The following is a 13,745-nucleotide window of genomic DNA, read 5'->3' as shown; positions in this document are numbered from 1 at the left end:
TTGTTCAGAAAAACTACCATCAATTTCAGTTGGAGTAAAGGCCCCAATATTCAGCCTATTCAAGCTCACACCTCTAAGAGTCCTGGTAATACTAATTTTTCATAGGAGTGGAAGAAGGTGGTCGGGATACCCTGACTATGCTCTGGTGACTGGTCTGAGGGTGCAGGGCACTATTTCTTTCTTGTAGCACATTTTACTTAGCTCAGTGAAATGCAAGTGTCTTTAATTTATGGCATTAGCTGCTGCTTTGAGAGAATGTTTTAAAATATAAATATATTATAGAGCATTCTGCAATTAGAAGTCCTGTTCCTGAGAGTTCAAAGACCTAATTTGTTATAGAGGAGAATCCTTTCAACAACGTAAGAAACTGATGATGGGGGTGGGGGTGACGTCTTTCTGTCATTATATGGCATTTGTTTGCCAGAAGCTGGGAATGGGCGACAGGGGATGGGATTCCCTCTGGGGCACCTGGCATTGGCCACTGTTAGAAGACAGGATACTGGGCTAGATGGACCTTTGGTCTGACCCAGTATTGCCATTCTTATGTTCTATACCTTCTCCAAGGGGCATTAGTCCATCAGTTTTTAAGTAGAATTCCCCACAATGAAATTCCTAGGTGGAGTTCTGCTTAAAATCTAATGGTATAACATGGTCTCTAGTTCTTACTCCAAAGATTCTCCTGTGAGGGTGGGGAGAAACTTTATTTCTGACCCTGTTACTGGTGACTTTAGTACTTTTATGTGAAAGGACTGTATATCAGCTGCTTGTGGTTTTCATGCAGATCATGGTTTTCTGCTTTCACTCCTAGCCATATGTATACATACCAGTAATGTAACATTATAAATCTTAATTAAAAGGAAGAAAATTTAAAGTTCTGTGCCAGTTCATTTCCTCCACGCTTGAAATTTCCAGGCCCTCTATTGTTTGAACCCTTTTTATCCCTGATACGTGGCAGTATTATACACTACCTAACGTATTTAAAACGTATTTTGCAGCACTGAATGCCAAAAAGCAGCAGCTAAAACTGAAACATCCCTGTCCTCCTCTCCCACTCTCCCCTCCCACTAGCCGGAGTTCAGTGACAAAAAGAAACATAACTCAAAGCAGGGCCTGATGCAGAAATTAGTACATCAGTCTGAATGTTCAAGCTCTTTTTCTGATAGGCTCATTTCCACTCATTTCTAAGATAAGGTGACAGCAGGACTAACCATTTCCAGTGCCAGAGAACCATGTTATTGAGAAAGAGGTAACTAAAGAAACCCTCCTAGAAGCAACAATAGTAGTGAAAACAACTGGCTGGAGGAGTAAAAGAAAATTACAATATTGAAAAAAACCCCTAAATGGATGAAGGATGAAATTCAGCTCAGCACAGAGGGCCCACACAGGCCCTTAGGTACCAGTTGAGCCCAATGTCAGGACTTGGGTGAAGCATAGGCTATACGCTCTGGATGGATTTTCCCTTATTAGCAAGGATGGACTCTTTTATGTAGGCATTTGATGGTGCCTCCTAAGTCCAAGACCTAAGATTTAGTGCGTGACCTCCTCCCACTTCATCTGCCACAAACTCCTTTGCAGTGCAATCTTTTAGGGGGCAATAGGCCAAGCTGAGAAGTAGAGGAGTGAACAGATAACATGTCTCTAAGGGCATGTGCATTTGTGGAGCGGGTTAGGGGAACAATGGATTGTGGTTTCCTGTTAAACAAGAGGAGGAAAGAGCCCATGATGTGCTCCTGGCAATAATACATCCCAATTCCTGTGGGGTCTCAGTTTGTATTCCACACCATGGAATACTGCAGCATTAGTGGTAAACTTAACACTAGAAAAGTCCCCTTTGGTTGCAGCTTTTGTGGCATTGGCTGAATCAGCTCTGCATAGCAGAATAGTCTTATGTTCATTTAGCATAGATCATACTGGTGTTTCTGTAAGACTTTACTTTCAGCATATCAAGGGCCAGACTGAGCCAGCACTTCCTTGGTGGTTTCAACTTTTCTATAGAATTTAAACGCAAGTTATCTGTTATACTTACATGGCTCCCCTGGCTGTAGGATCTGAGCTCCTCACTCTAATGTACTTATCCACCATTTCCCATGGGTGTTGTGGGAAGTACTACCATCTCCATTTCACAGTTGGGAGCTGTCAGTTAAGTGACTCGGCCACGGTTACACAGGAAGTCTGTGACCAAGCATGGGCTTGAACCTATGTCTCCCAAGTTTCAGGTAGTGCACCAACCACAGGCACAGCCAGAATTTTCTTAGGGAGGAGGTCTAGAGGTCTCCCTTCCCAGCCCTGCACCCAGCCCACACCTCTCCCCCTACTGCTCCCCTATACCCAGTCCTGAGCTATCTCATCTCCTTTCTGCACCCAGCCCCATGCCCTTGCACAGAGAGATAGTCATGCTGAAGAGCACAACCACCACCAGGGGCCAGGTAGTTCTGGGAGCCCCAGACCCAATCCTCCTCCTGCATCTCCACTTCCCCAGAAAGTACCCAAAGCCTAGATCAAATACTCCCACCCCTCTGGGAACTGGAGATTTATGGTGCCTTCTGCTCCGTCTTCCCCAAGAGGCTGTGGGTGCCTAGTGTCCATGGGCACTGGAAGGACTGTAAAGGTGGGGGGGAGGGGGACAAACAGGCAAATGGGGTCACAACTTACCAAAATTTGGCCCAGCAGCCCCTCTGTCCTCACAAAGGGGTGGCCAGGGCAAGTTTCAAACTCCAGTCAGAGGTCGGGGGGCACTAGCCCCCACCACTACTGAGCCCCTAGCACTAGCCCCCAGATATCCTTCCTGTCTCAAGTTCCACATGGTTAAAGACAGCCTTCCAAACATTAATCCATGTAATTCTGTCTTAACTGAATCCACAGAGCAAGAGAAACAATTGAACAGATCTTTATATGCATTGTGCAAGCTGAGAGGCATTAGAATGGTGCAAAGGTGGCATAAAGATCACCCTTCCACTCCTCTCATCCTGCAGCTACTTAGTGCAAGTTAGTCTCCATGTGCTCACTTAGAACATCCACCTACTCTGGGATTATACAATTACATAAAATTGTTGTCTCCCAGGCTTTCGTGCAACTTCCTGCTTGAATACAGCATTGGGAGTACAATCAATTCCTGATTGCCTACTCCAGAATTCTATGCTTAGCGCCAAATTCCTACATATGACCTCCTTGTCTGTCAATGCCATGTCTAAAATTGCTTCGCCTTTAGCTAATTTGTCTATCTTCTGAAGCTTCAGGTTAGCATTCTTTAAGAATTTTTTTTCAAATGGTCTGTCTAACCAATATCCAAGTCACTAAAATACATCGTGAGGATTGAGTCTTGTAACTCTTCATCATCTTTGGTATTTCATTCAGCCATTTAGAGGGTCTAAAGTAAATGCTTAATCTTAATCCCCCTTTACATTTTCTCTCTCATCATAATCCATGAAATTTCATTGTTACCACACCCTTCATTAGCCATCTCCATGTAGCTGCTAGGATAATTGGGGGTTATTTTATATAAATAGTACAACCTCTCCACATTTTCACCTTGGTTCCTTCTGTGCTGATTTAGTGCCTCACTATTAATATTCTCATCATGTGACTTACTCAGCACGTTCCCAGAATACCTGCCTTTTCTATACAAGTATTTGGGTGATCTTAGTTTTAGCTAATTAGTATTGGGACATTTGATTTCCCTCCTGAAAAACTCTTGTTCGTTACTATCCAATCCCTTTCTAAATTTATACGATACCTATTTTGAGAGGAGGAAACAGGAGTCAAAGGGCCAATCCTTGCTTCCTTTTTCATTTTTTTCTTTAAATGAAAATTTAGTGCCAGACTTCAGTACCCAGGGCTGTCAATCCCTATTACTCCACTGAGTGGGCAGAAGCAGTACAAGTGTTCCCACACTATCTGCTGGCAGGCTGTAGAGGAAGGATGATGCAGTGGATAGAGCACTATCCTGGAATCCGTGAAAGCCAAGTTGCATTCCGTGCTCTGCCACACCCTAAGGGTATGTAGACATTTGGGCTGCAGCCCAACCTCTGTTACCTTCCACCTCACAGGGGCGCAGAGCCTGGGTGCTAGCCTGAGCCCAAACATCTATACTGCAATTAAACAGCCTTTTAGCCTAAGACCTGCAAGCTGAGGTCAGCTGGCACAGGCCAGCCCTGAGTGTCTAGTTACAGTGTAGACATACATTAAGTGACTTGCCCAAGGTTATGTCTACAGTGGAGTGGAAGGTGTAATTTCCAGCTCACGTAGACATACCCACACCGGCAGATTGTCCTAGTGCACTAAAAATAGCAGTGTAATCACAGAGGGATGGACTAGCTGCAATGCCATCAGAGACCTTTCATTTTTAAATCTCCTTTTTGCAGCCCCATGTCTGATACAGTCTTTTCATAAATAGATTTTTTTCCTCTACAAATAAATCCCCCCTTTAAAAAAAAAAAGTATTTTTGAGATTCTCCAGCTGCAGAATATTTTTCTGTAGTACAGGGGTGCCTCCAAGCTGCACTGGAGATAGAGAACTCATTGTGTTATACATTGTATATATTTGTCCCTGCTGCAAAGAGTTTACAGTCTAAATAGGCTAGACAGACAAAGGAGGGAAGGGAAAACTGGCACAGAAGGGTAAAGTAATTTGCCAAGGTGGTAGAAGAGGGAATAGATTGACTTCCAGTCCAGTGCCCTACCCATATTGCTGCTCATATTTTATGTCATCCTGCAATTCTGAACAATTTTTTTAAACACACTTTTTTGAACTTTTTGTTCTTTATATTTACAGACAATGAGGTGAATAACTTTTCATTTCCCCTAGCAATGAGAGACAAGCTCTTTCCTTTCTCCTATTCTCACCACCTTATATTGCCAGCTCAAAGGATGTAGGTGCACTTGCAACTTAGAAATTGAAGCTACATGTTTTATTTATTTATTTTTTTAAATCATGCCTTTTGGGCTAGTAAGAGCCTTAACACTGAAAGGGAGAAAACTGTAACTAATTGTATCTTCAGAGAGGAGTTTAAGCCTTAAGCAGAAGCATGGATATTGAGTTCATTTGATGGTACCCGCACTTGACTCAGAAATAAGTCCTTACAAATTAGATTAAGGAAAATATACTGCCAATCAGAAGCTCATATTTGAAGTGGTTTTTCTTTGGTCATGGAGGGGACACTGTCTGTGTAGCTCGCTGTTAAAGTACTCTAGGTGACAGGAAAGAAGAAGGTACAAGAGCATCTGAGCCAAATAAATTCTGGGAGTTCATGGAGTCTGACTCAGTGAGAGTCACCTGCTCTGGGAGAAGTTCAATCTACCGCAGAAGCACAATGGCTACAAACAGAGAAATGTTTATTGATGACCGGGGGAGGGGTGTGTGTGTGTGTGTGTGTGTCAAAGTCAATTGGTGGATATGTGCCTCACTCATCTCCCTCTTTCTCCTCCTCTCACAATACCAGGCACTAGCTTTGCTTAAGCCCATTGCTATCACTACTGCCCATGTAGAAAATTGAATTTTCTTTAGCTCCAGTCTCTGCATCTGTGTGTGCAGGGGGTAACATTTGGGGAGTCTAAAATTGCCTTAGCTCCTAATTGGCCCTTCACTGGTTGGGATAGAGGACTGTGGGGAAGGGAACTTTTCAGTAAAACATCTACTAAGGTAAGCAACATGCATCACTGTCATTAGGAAACTAAGTTCTTTGGGAACATTACAGAGTAGAGCTAGGATCATTTCCATTCTCCTCCGTAGGGCAGAAGGTAGGGCCCAACCCTTCATTCCTGGTATACCCAGTACCCCAACTGATTGCCATTGAAGATTTTGGTGTCCTTAACATGCATGGTAGGGTGACTGTGAACCTAGTGCTAATGTCAGTAATGAAAAGAGCTTGCAAAATCTTTAGTAAAAAATGGGCCATTACTGAAGTGCATGTAGTAAAACAATATTGGCTGCTCCTCAGCGCATTCTATAAATGATGCATTAGGGTCTCATCTGTAATATGAATAGCCCTTACTTGAGTGGGCACATTGTATGCTTTCCTTATAAAGTAATAAAACTTGAATCACACACAAAAGAGAAGAAAAAGAGAGAGAACCATTGTGGTTCAAGAGAGACTGCTGTTGAACTGCTACTTCCAGTCTGGTGGAAATAGTAAGGCAAGTGGATATAAATGGAAGTTAAGGAAACAAATTCAGAAGGCATAATAAAACAATTCACATCTGGAAACAAAGCTGTGGAAAACCCTGCTTTTTCCAGCAAATACAGATCATACATTAAGCATTCCAGTGCCCCTGGGGCCCAAAGAGAAATATGGATATTTCTAATTACCTTTTCTCATTTCCACAAATGTAATAAAATCACTTTCATGCAAATATTTAACATTCAGCAATTCTATGGCTGATTTCTGCTGCAATTTTAACCAACAGTGACAAGTAGATCACAGGGTTCATTTTGTAAGCTGAAAGCTAGTTAGCAGCCTTCCTGGCTATCTGGTTCTTTGCATTGATTGCAGAATGTCAGAAATATTTGATTGTTCCTCCCTTTTATTTAGTGTAAATCAGGTGTAACTCCAGTATACTCAGTGCAGTGTCCCCACTGGTGTTGATAATATCAAAATCAGAGTCAATATCTATACACCAGATTAAGTTTACAAGAATGTTTTCCCATTATTTTAGCTTTCTGTACTTAATGTCTGATCCTCTAATATGGAGCTATTGAAAGTTATTCAAGGGCATTCCATAGTCAGACGGAAAAGAAATCCTATAATGCAGAAAGCAAAGTAAGCAGTGAAAAAATGTGAAAATCTACCTACTGAAATGTCATGTCCTAGCTGTTTACTTCCCTGGCTGTTGTAAATAATTTTTTGGTATTGTGCTTTTTGAAGTTCAAAGTAGTTAAACTGAGATATAGGGTTTTACTGATGAGTTTTCACTTCCATAGAAATGATGTGATGTTACATAAAAGACGGCATCTCAGTGATCAACCAAACCCAAGCAGGTTTAAAAACAAACAAAAAGGAAGTATTTTTTCCACACAACGCACAGTCAACCTGTGGAACACCTTGCCAGAGGATGCTGTGAAGGCCAAGACTAACAGGTTCAAAAAAAGAACTAGATTAAGTTCATGGAGGATAGGTCCATCAATGGCTATTGGCCAGGATGGACAGGGATGGTATCCCTAGCCTTGGTTTGCCAGAAGCTGGGAATGGGCAACAGGGGATGGATTACTTGGTGATTACCTGTTCTGTTCATTCCCTCTGACACCTGGCATTGGCCACTGTTGGAATATAGGATACTGGACTAGACGGACCTTTGGTCTGACCTAGTATGGCTGTTCTTATGTGTTTCACATTTTCAAACAAATGTTTCCACTGGTAATAACTTATGGGGTCTGTCTTCCTTTGGTGGCAGCTTATGAGAACCACAAAATCTGCGAGGGAGGATGGTCTAGGCTACTTGTCTGTGTCAGTCAGAAATTCTCTCTTTGGACAAGAATAGCTTCTTATTATCAGTCTATGTTCACATGTGCAAGGAGTATTTAATTCTCCAATGCAGATTTGAAGACAGAGCAGTAAACCTCGGGGGGCCCTCCTGCGGCTCGCAGCTCTGGATAAGAGGGATATTTTGATTGAGTGGATAGAGAAATCAGTCACGAGAAATAGCTAAGCTTTATACCCTGCTTATTTGATGTTAACATTCCTATTTGGAAAAGGCTTACTGAGATGGTTACATGTATTTCTTCCAGAGTGGCGCATGAGTTCACAGATGTTCAAACTCATCTAGCCCAACAGAAAATGTTAGTTCTTAACAGGAAGAAGTTGTGCCAGTTAGCATGTATCTGCAAGATACCTTACAGTTTTATTAAACTACATAAAATACTTATTAGGAGAAGGGCTCAAACAGTAACCAATTCTAAACCACCTCCCCATTTTGAATTTTGGGCAAGATTAGGCTCTGGTCAATCGTTAATGATAATTGTGTACATTGGCCTTTTATCTTCTGGTTGGAAAGGCCCAAGGTGCCCACTGAGTCACATCACATCCTCTTGCTCAGAAGAGCTGGCAAATCCCATGGTTAGTAGGACTCAGCAAGAGCCAGGGGAAAGAAATGAAGGGGCAACCCACTCCCTCTACCCCATCACAGGTCTATACTAATAATTTTCCAGGTGCTTAGTCATATGAGTTGATATGTCCCAGTCGTCTAATTCCTGGTGAAAAAGGCATCCACATTACAAAACCAAACTACCACTGGTATCTTGTTTCTGGTATCAAGACCAAGGACTGGACTGGCATTGACTGATACTAAACAAAGCATTTCACACCTGGTCAGACTTAAGACACTATAAAGGGGCAGGTTTCAGAGTAACAGCCGTGTTAGTCTGTATTCGCAAAAAGAAAAGGAGTACTTGTGGCACCTTAGAGACTAACCAATTTATTTGAGCATGAGCTTTCGTGAGCTACAGCTCACTTCATCGGATGCATACCGTGGAAACTGCAGCAGACTTTATATATACACAGAGAATATGAAACAATACCTCCTCCCACCCCACTGTCCTGCTGGCAATAGCTTATCTAAAGTGATCATCAAGTTGGGCCATTTCCAGCACAAATCCAGGTTTTCTCACCCTCCACCCCCCCACACAAATTCACTCTCCTGCTGGTGATAGCCCATCCAAAGTGACAACTCTCTACACAATGTGCATGATAATCAAGTTGGGCCATTTCCTGCACAAATCCAGGTTCTCTCACCCCCTCATCCCCCTCCCAAAAACCACACACACAAACTCACTCTCCTGCTGGTAATAGCTCATCCAAAGTGACCACTCTCCCTACAATGTGCATGATAATCAAGGTGGGAACTCTGGCCTTCAAGCCCCTTCGATAAACATTAAATTCACTACCAAAGCAAGTTAAGCTTTTTTTAATCCAAACCTGTGCTGCTGCTACTACTACACAAGTTTGTAATCCACCGGGCGACTTCACAACACATACACATCTGCATAATCCTCCTGAAGCTGCATAACTCTCCATCTGTCTTCATAAGAGGGATTTCATTCTACGCCTGGAATGGGTTACAACAAGTACCTGTTCTGTAATATACATGCACTGATGTAAGTGATATATAGAGGGAAGGATGGGAGGATTCTTAATGTTAGTGGTTGTCTAGTCTCTGTTCCCCCTTTCCCCCCCCCCAATCCCTTATTTCACTCTGACTTTACACACGCACACCACCAAGGAACTGAAACCAATACATCAGGCTTCAAAAGTGAGCTCAGTTTGATGCTTTACTAAGAACCATGTCTACACTGGGAAATGACACTGTATTAGAACAAATGTTAAACACATGCCATAGTTAACATGTCAGGTGGCTGTAGTTAACCCTAGGGTTATTCACAACTGGCTGACATGATGTTAAGCATGGTAGTCCTTATATACTAGTGCTACGTTATGTTAACTAACATGAAATACAAACACAAGCACTACAGCAATTTTAAATAAATTAATAGCAAACATTTTTAAAAGCTTATCATTTTTATTCACAGGAGTCTTCTGTGTCATCCAGGTCAATACCAACTAACAGCTTCCCTTTCTTGGCCAGAGAGCCACAGTACAGGATCCACCAGGTGGATAGTCCCAGAATACTGATATAAGCAGGTAATTTCTTATCTGCCAGTGGAATGTATAAATATCAGTGGATCAACTGGAAAGCCAGCTGTAGAGCAAGTTCTACACAACAACTCTGTCCTCAAGGACAGAAAAATTTCTTCTTCAAAGATCTCAGATCCCATCTCTTGGGCCCCAGTTCTTCTTTATGTTTTAACCATGGATCTTTTATCCACCAGTATTCACGTGAGTTATGTTTTCTATCACAAACTGATTATATTATAAAAAGAAGAGCACTTGTGGCACCTTATGGACTAACAAATTTGAGCATAAGCTTTCGTGAGCTACAGCTCACTTCATCGGATGCATTCAGTGGAAAATACAGTGAGGAGATTTATATACACACAAAACATGAAAAAATGGGTGTTATCATACACACTGTAAGGAGAGTGATCACTTAAGATGAGCTATTACCAGCAGGAGAGCGGGGGCGGGGAAAGAAAACCTTTTGAAGTGGTAATCAAGATGGGCCATTTCCAGCAGTTGACAAGAACATCTGAGGAATAGTGGGGGGGAATAAACATGGGGAAATAGTTTTACTTTGTGTAATGACCCATTCGCTCCCAGTCTCTATTCAAGCCTAAGTTAATTGTATCCAGTTTACAAATTAATTCCAATTCAGCAGTCTCTTGTTGGAGTCTGTTTTTGAAGTTTTTTTGTTGAATTGTCACTTTTAGGTCTGTAATCGAGTGACCAGAGAGATTGAAGTGTTCTCCAACTGGTTTTTGAATGTTATAATTCTTGATGTCTGATTTGTGTCCATTTATTCTTTTACGTAGAGACTGTCCAGTTTGGCCAATGTACATGGCAGAGGGGCATTGCTGGCACATGATGGCATATATCACATTGGTAGATGTGCAGGTGAACGAGCCTCTGATATTGTGGCTGATGTGATTAGGCCCTATGATGGTGTCCCCTGAATAGATATGTGGACACAGTTGGCAACGGGCTTTGTTGCAAGGATAGACTCCAAGGAGAGACTGCTGAATTGGAATTAATTTGCAAACTGGATACAATTAACTTAGGCTTGAATAGAGACTGGGAGTGGATGGGTCATTACACAAAGTAAAACTATTTCCCCATGTTTATTTCTGCCCCCCCCCCACCACTATTCCTCATGAAAGCTTATGCTCAAATAAATTTGTTCGTCTCTAAGGTGCCACAACTACTTCTTTTCTTTTGCGAATACAGACTAACACGGCTGCTACTCTGAAACCTGTGATTATATTATGGAGATCATAATTCAACTAATCCCCCTCCAAAGAAGAACAAGAACAAAAACATAGTTAGCACAAATTTTTTTGGTGCACTTAAGAAGTCTACACTATTTTTATCCTCTGAAGGGCACGGTACCATAATCACTAGCAGCCCATGTCCCAAGGGAGAAAAAATAGAGCAGCCCATGATCCTTACAGCCTGGATCAAGCAAAGCGTTTCTAAATCCTTGTCCTTTTCAAAGGCTGCTAAAACAATGCAGCAATTCATTCCGATCCATAATTGTCTAGTACTGAGAAGTTCCTAGTGTTGAGTGTTATTTGTCTCTCACTTACTGTGTTCCACACTGCCTCATCTTTTCTAATGCAATTTTACCACAGACATTGACATGTCTGCGCTCTTACACCAATCACATGCTGCTGCTGGTGCTCTCCCATTCTGCAGGTGGGGAGTTAAAGCAGAAGGGGAAAAGGGAGGAAGGGAAATAGGTGTTTGAGAAGAGGGTGCAAATCATATGAAAATGAGAGGGCTTGACAATAGATGGCAAGTTCTTATAAATTCTACTCTCAAACTTGAGAGGATTGAAACGCAAGCTGAGCTGCTGGTGACCTCTCTTATTAGTTCACTTAAACCACTGCAAACTAAAGCAGCTTGTTCTTCCGACTTTAACGGGGGGGGGGGGGGGGGAGAACAGGACGCGACTTCAATTCAAATACCCCTCAAAGTTTGAGGCAATTCAAGAGCTAGATTTGAATTTTGCAGCTCAGCCACATCTCACTTTGACATCATTAACAGAGTATCAGAACAAAAGAGGAAGAAAACATAACTGGAGAGGAGCATTAACTAATAGCTGTGTAGAACAGGCAGCTTTAGTTTGCAGTGGTTTGAGTGAACTTTTTACTTTTCCCTGCAATCCACATATTACCACAATACCTGGTGGCTTCAAACAAGATCAAGCTCCCATTGTGCTAGGCCCAATAACCCACCCATCTAGCTATTTGCCCATTTGAGAGCTCAGCATGTTGGCCACTCCTCAGCACTTCACTAACCTGTTGAGTGATATGAGGGTACCAAACTTTTTTTTGCCTAGCAGTGATGAATGCTTTGATACTCTGTCATGAGTGTTAATATCTAAACTAGGAGATTATTATTGTAACCAATCTGTGGCCACCTAGGCATTTCACAGGTGTCACTCCGCTGCATGAGTACTTGGAAACTCATAACAGTGGAGATAGAACCCAGATTTTTTTTTACTCCAAAACCACAGGCCCCTAACGCTTGAATGAGAGGAGGAGCTCCTTCATGCACACTTAAGCCGTTTAATTCCATCCATTAGAAAACAGGTGTAGACACTCTGGGGGTCACTTCCCAGAGGAAGCATCATCTGCCACCAAGCATATCCACAGGTTGCAGATAGTGTAACGCCATCCAAATATGAAGAGTAGCTGCAATGGAAGCACGGAAACCATTCAAATAAGCAGTCACAGACAATCTGATCTCGGTCCCAACAGTGTGTGGTGGAACAGCAGGTGGCACTGCTGTCCCTCTAAAATGCCACAGATGTCCAGAGACCTTACCCGACATGGTGAGTGTAGGCCACCATTAAATAAGCCTCCAGTCAATTACAACCAATAAGGGAACATTATTGTCTTTCAAGAAATAACTCTGGAAAGGTGGAGGAACCATGAGGGGTCAATGGCATTTGCTAGGAGAAGCAGCACCAAACTTAAACCTGCACCCAAGGTTGTTGCCCTATTTGTTGCAATTTCTGCACCAGTATGACACATGGCTTGTGTGAACAAGATAGTGTGACTGAAACTGCACACACCTTCCCACTATAATCTAAGAACAGTGCCAGTCTGACCTCACTCACACACACTCACGTTCACCTATAGCATTTGCTAAATCCTCTTATGTCAACACTAGTGTGAGATCCCATCATACATACACATGAATTTGTCCCATGATCATTCACCTGCCACCATACTTTACACAAGTCCATTGTTGGACTGTCCAGGTAAGTGATTTCAGGAAAATAAATAGGTCCAGGGACAGGTGATGAAAGTTAGAGATATGGAAACACTTTCACATGTAGAAGGAGAATTAAAAAAGAGTAGGACTTTCAGCTTAAGAATCAGGTAAGAGATGTTATAGTGACGTATACAATAGCTAAAGGGAAGATAAACCACAAACTCTTATTTACCCTCTTATAATGCAAGAACAAGAGGGATGTCAATAAACAAAAGGCAGAAAACTTAAAACAATTAAAAAGGAAATAGTTTTTTACATACAGTCACAAAATTAATCAGTCAAACTCATTGCTATAAGAGATCATTGTGACCAAGAAAAATAGGGTTCAGAAATGGCTTAGACATTTATATGAATAAGATAAAGATCCTCAGTTACATTAGATAGGACAAAATCCTCACATGCTGCAGAGCTTAAGCAAACTACTAACTGCTTGGGTTTCAGAAAGTAGATTCCTAGTATAAGCAGTTTATTCCCTAAGTACCTGTCACAGGGATTTTACACCTACCTGTGAAGTATTTAGCACTGGCCACTGTTAGTACTGGACTAGATGAACTCCAGGTGTGATCCAGTAGGATAGTTCCTTTGTTTGCACTTTCACACATGCAGTATATTAGCCTGCAAAAAGAACATTTATGTTTAGGAAAGCAGGCTTGTGCAGTGGAAGATCAAGATACAGTAATTGGAATTTCAGAGGAATCTGAGCAACAGGTAAGAATGAAGTGATGGGAGCATTTTATGTTCATCTCTCCTTTAAATAAGGCTATCTCCAAAAGAAAAGTGACAACCAAGGACATTTTTAAAGAAAAAAAAATGCTTAGTTATTTAAAAAGGATATCAAGGGAAGTGAAAATCAAGCTGAAA

This window comes from Eretmochelys imbricata, chromosome 8 (assembly GCF_965152235.1).
Source record: "Eretmochelys imbricata isolate rEreImb1 chromosome 8, rEreImb1.hap1, whole genome shotgun sequence".
Taxonomy (NCBI): Eukaryota; Metazoa; Chordata; order Testudines; family Cheloniidae; genus Eretmochelys; species Eretmochelys imbricata.
The sequence above is the reverse complement of the archived record's forward strand: the minus strand, read 5'-3'. Positions refer to the sequence as shown.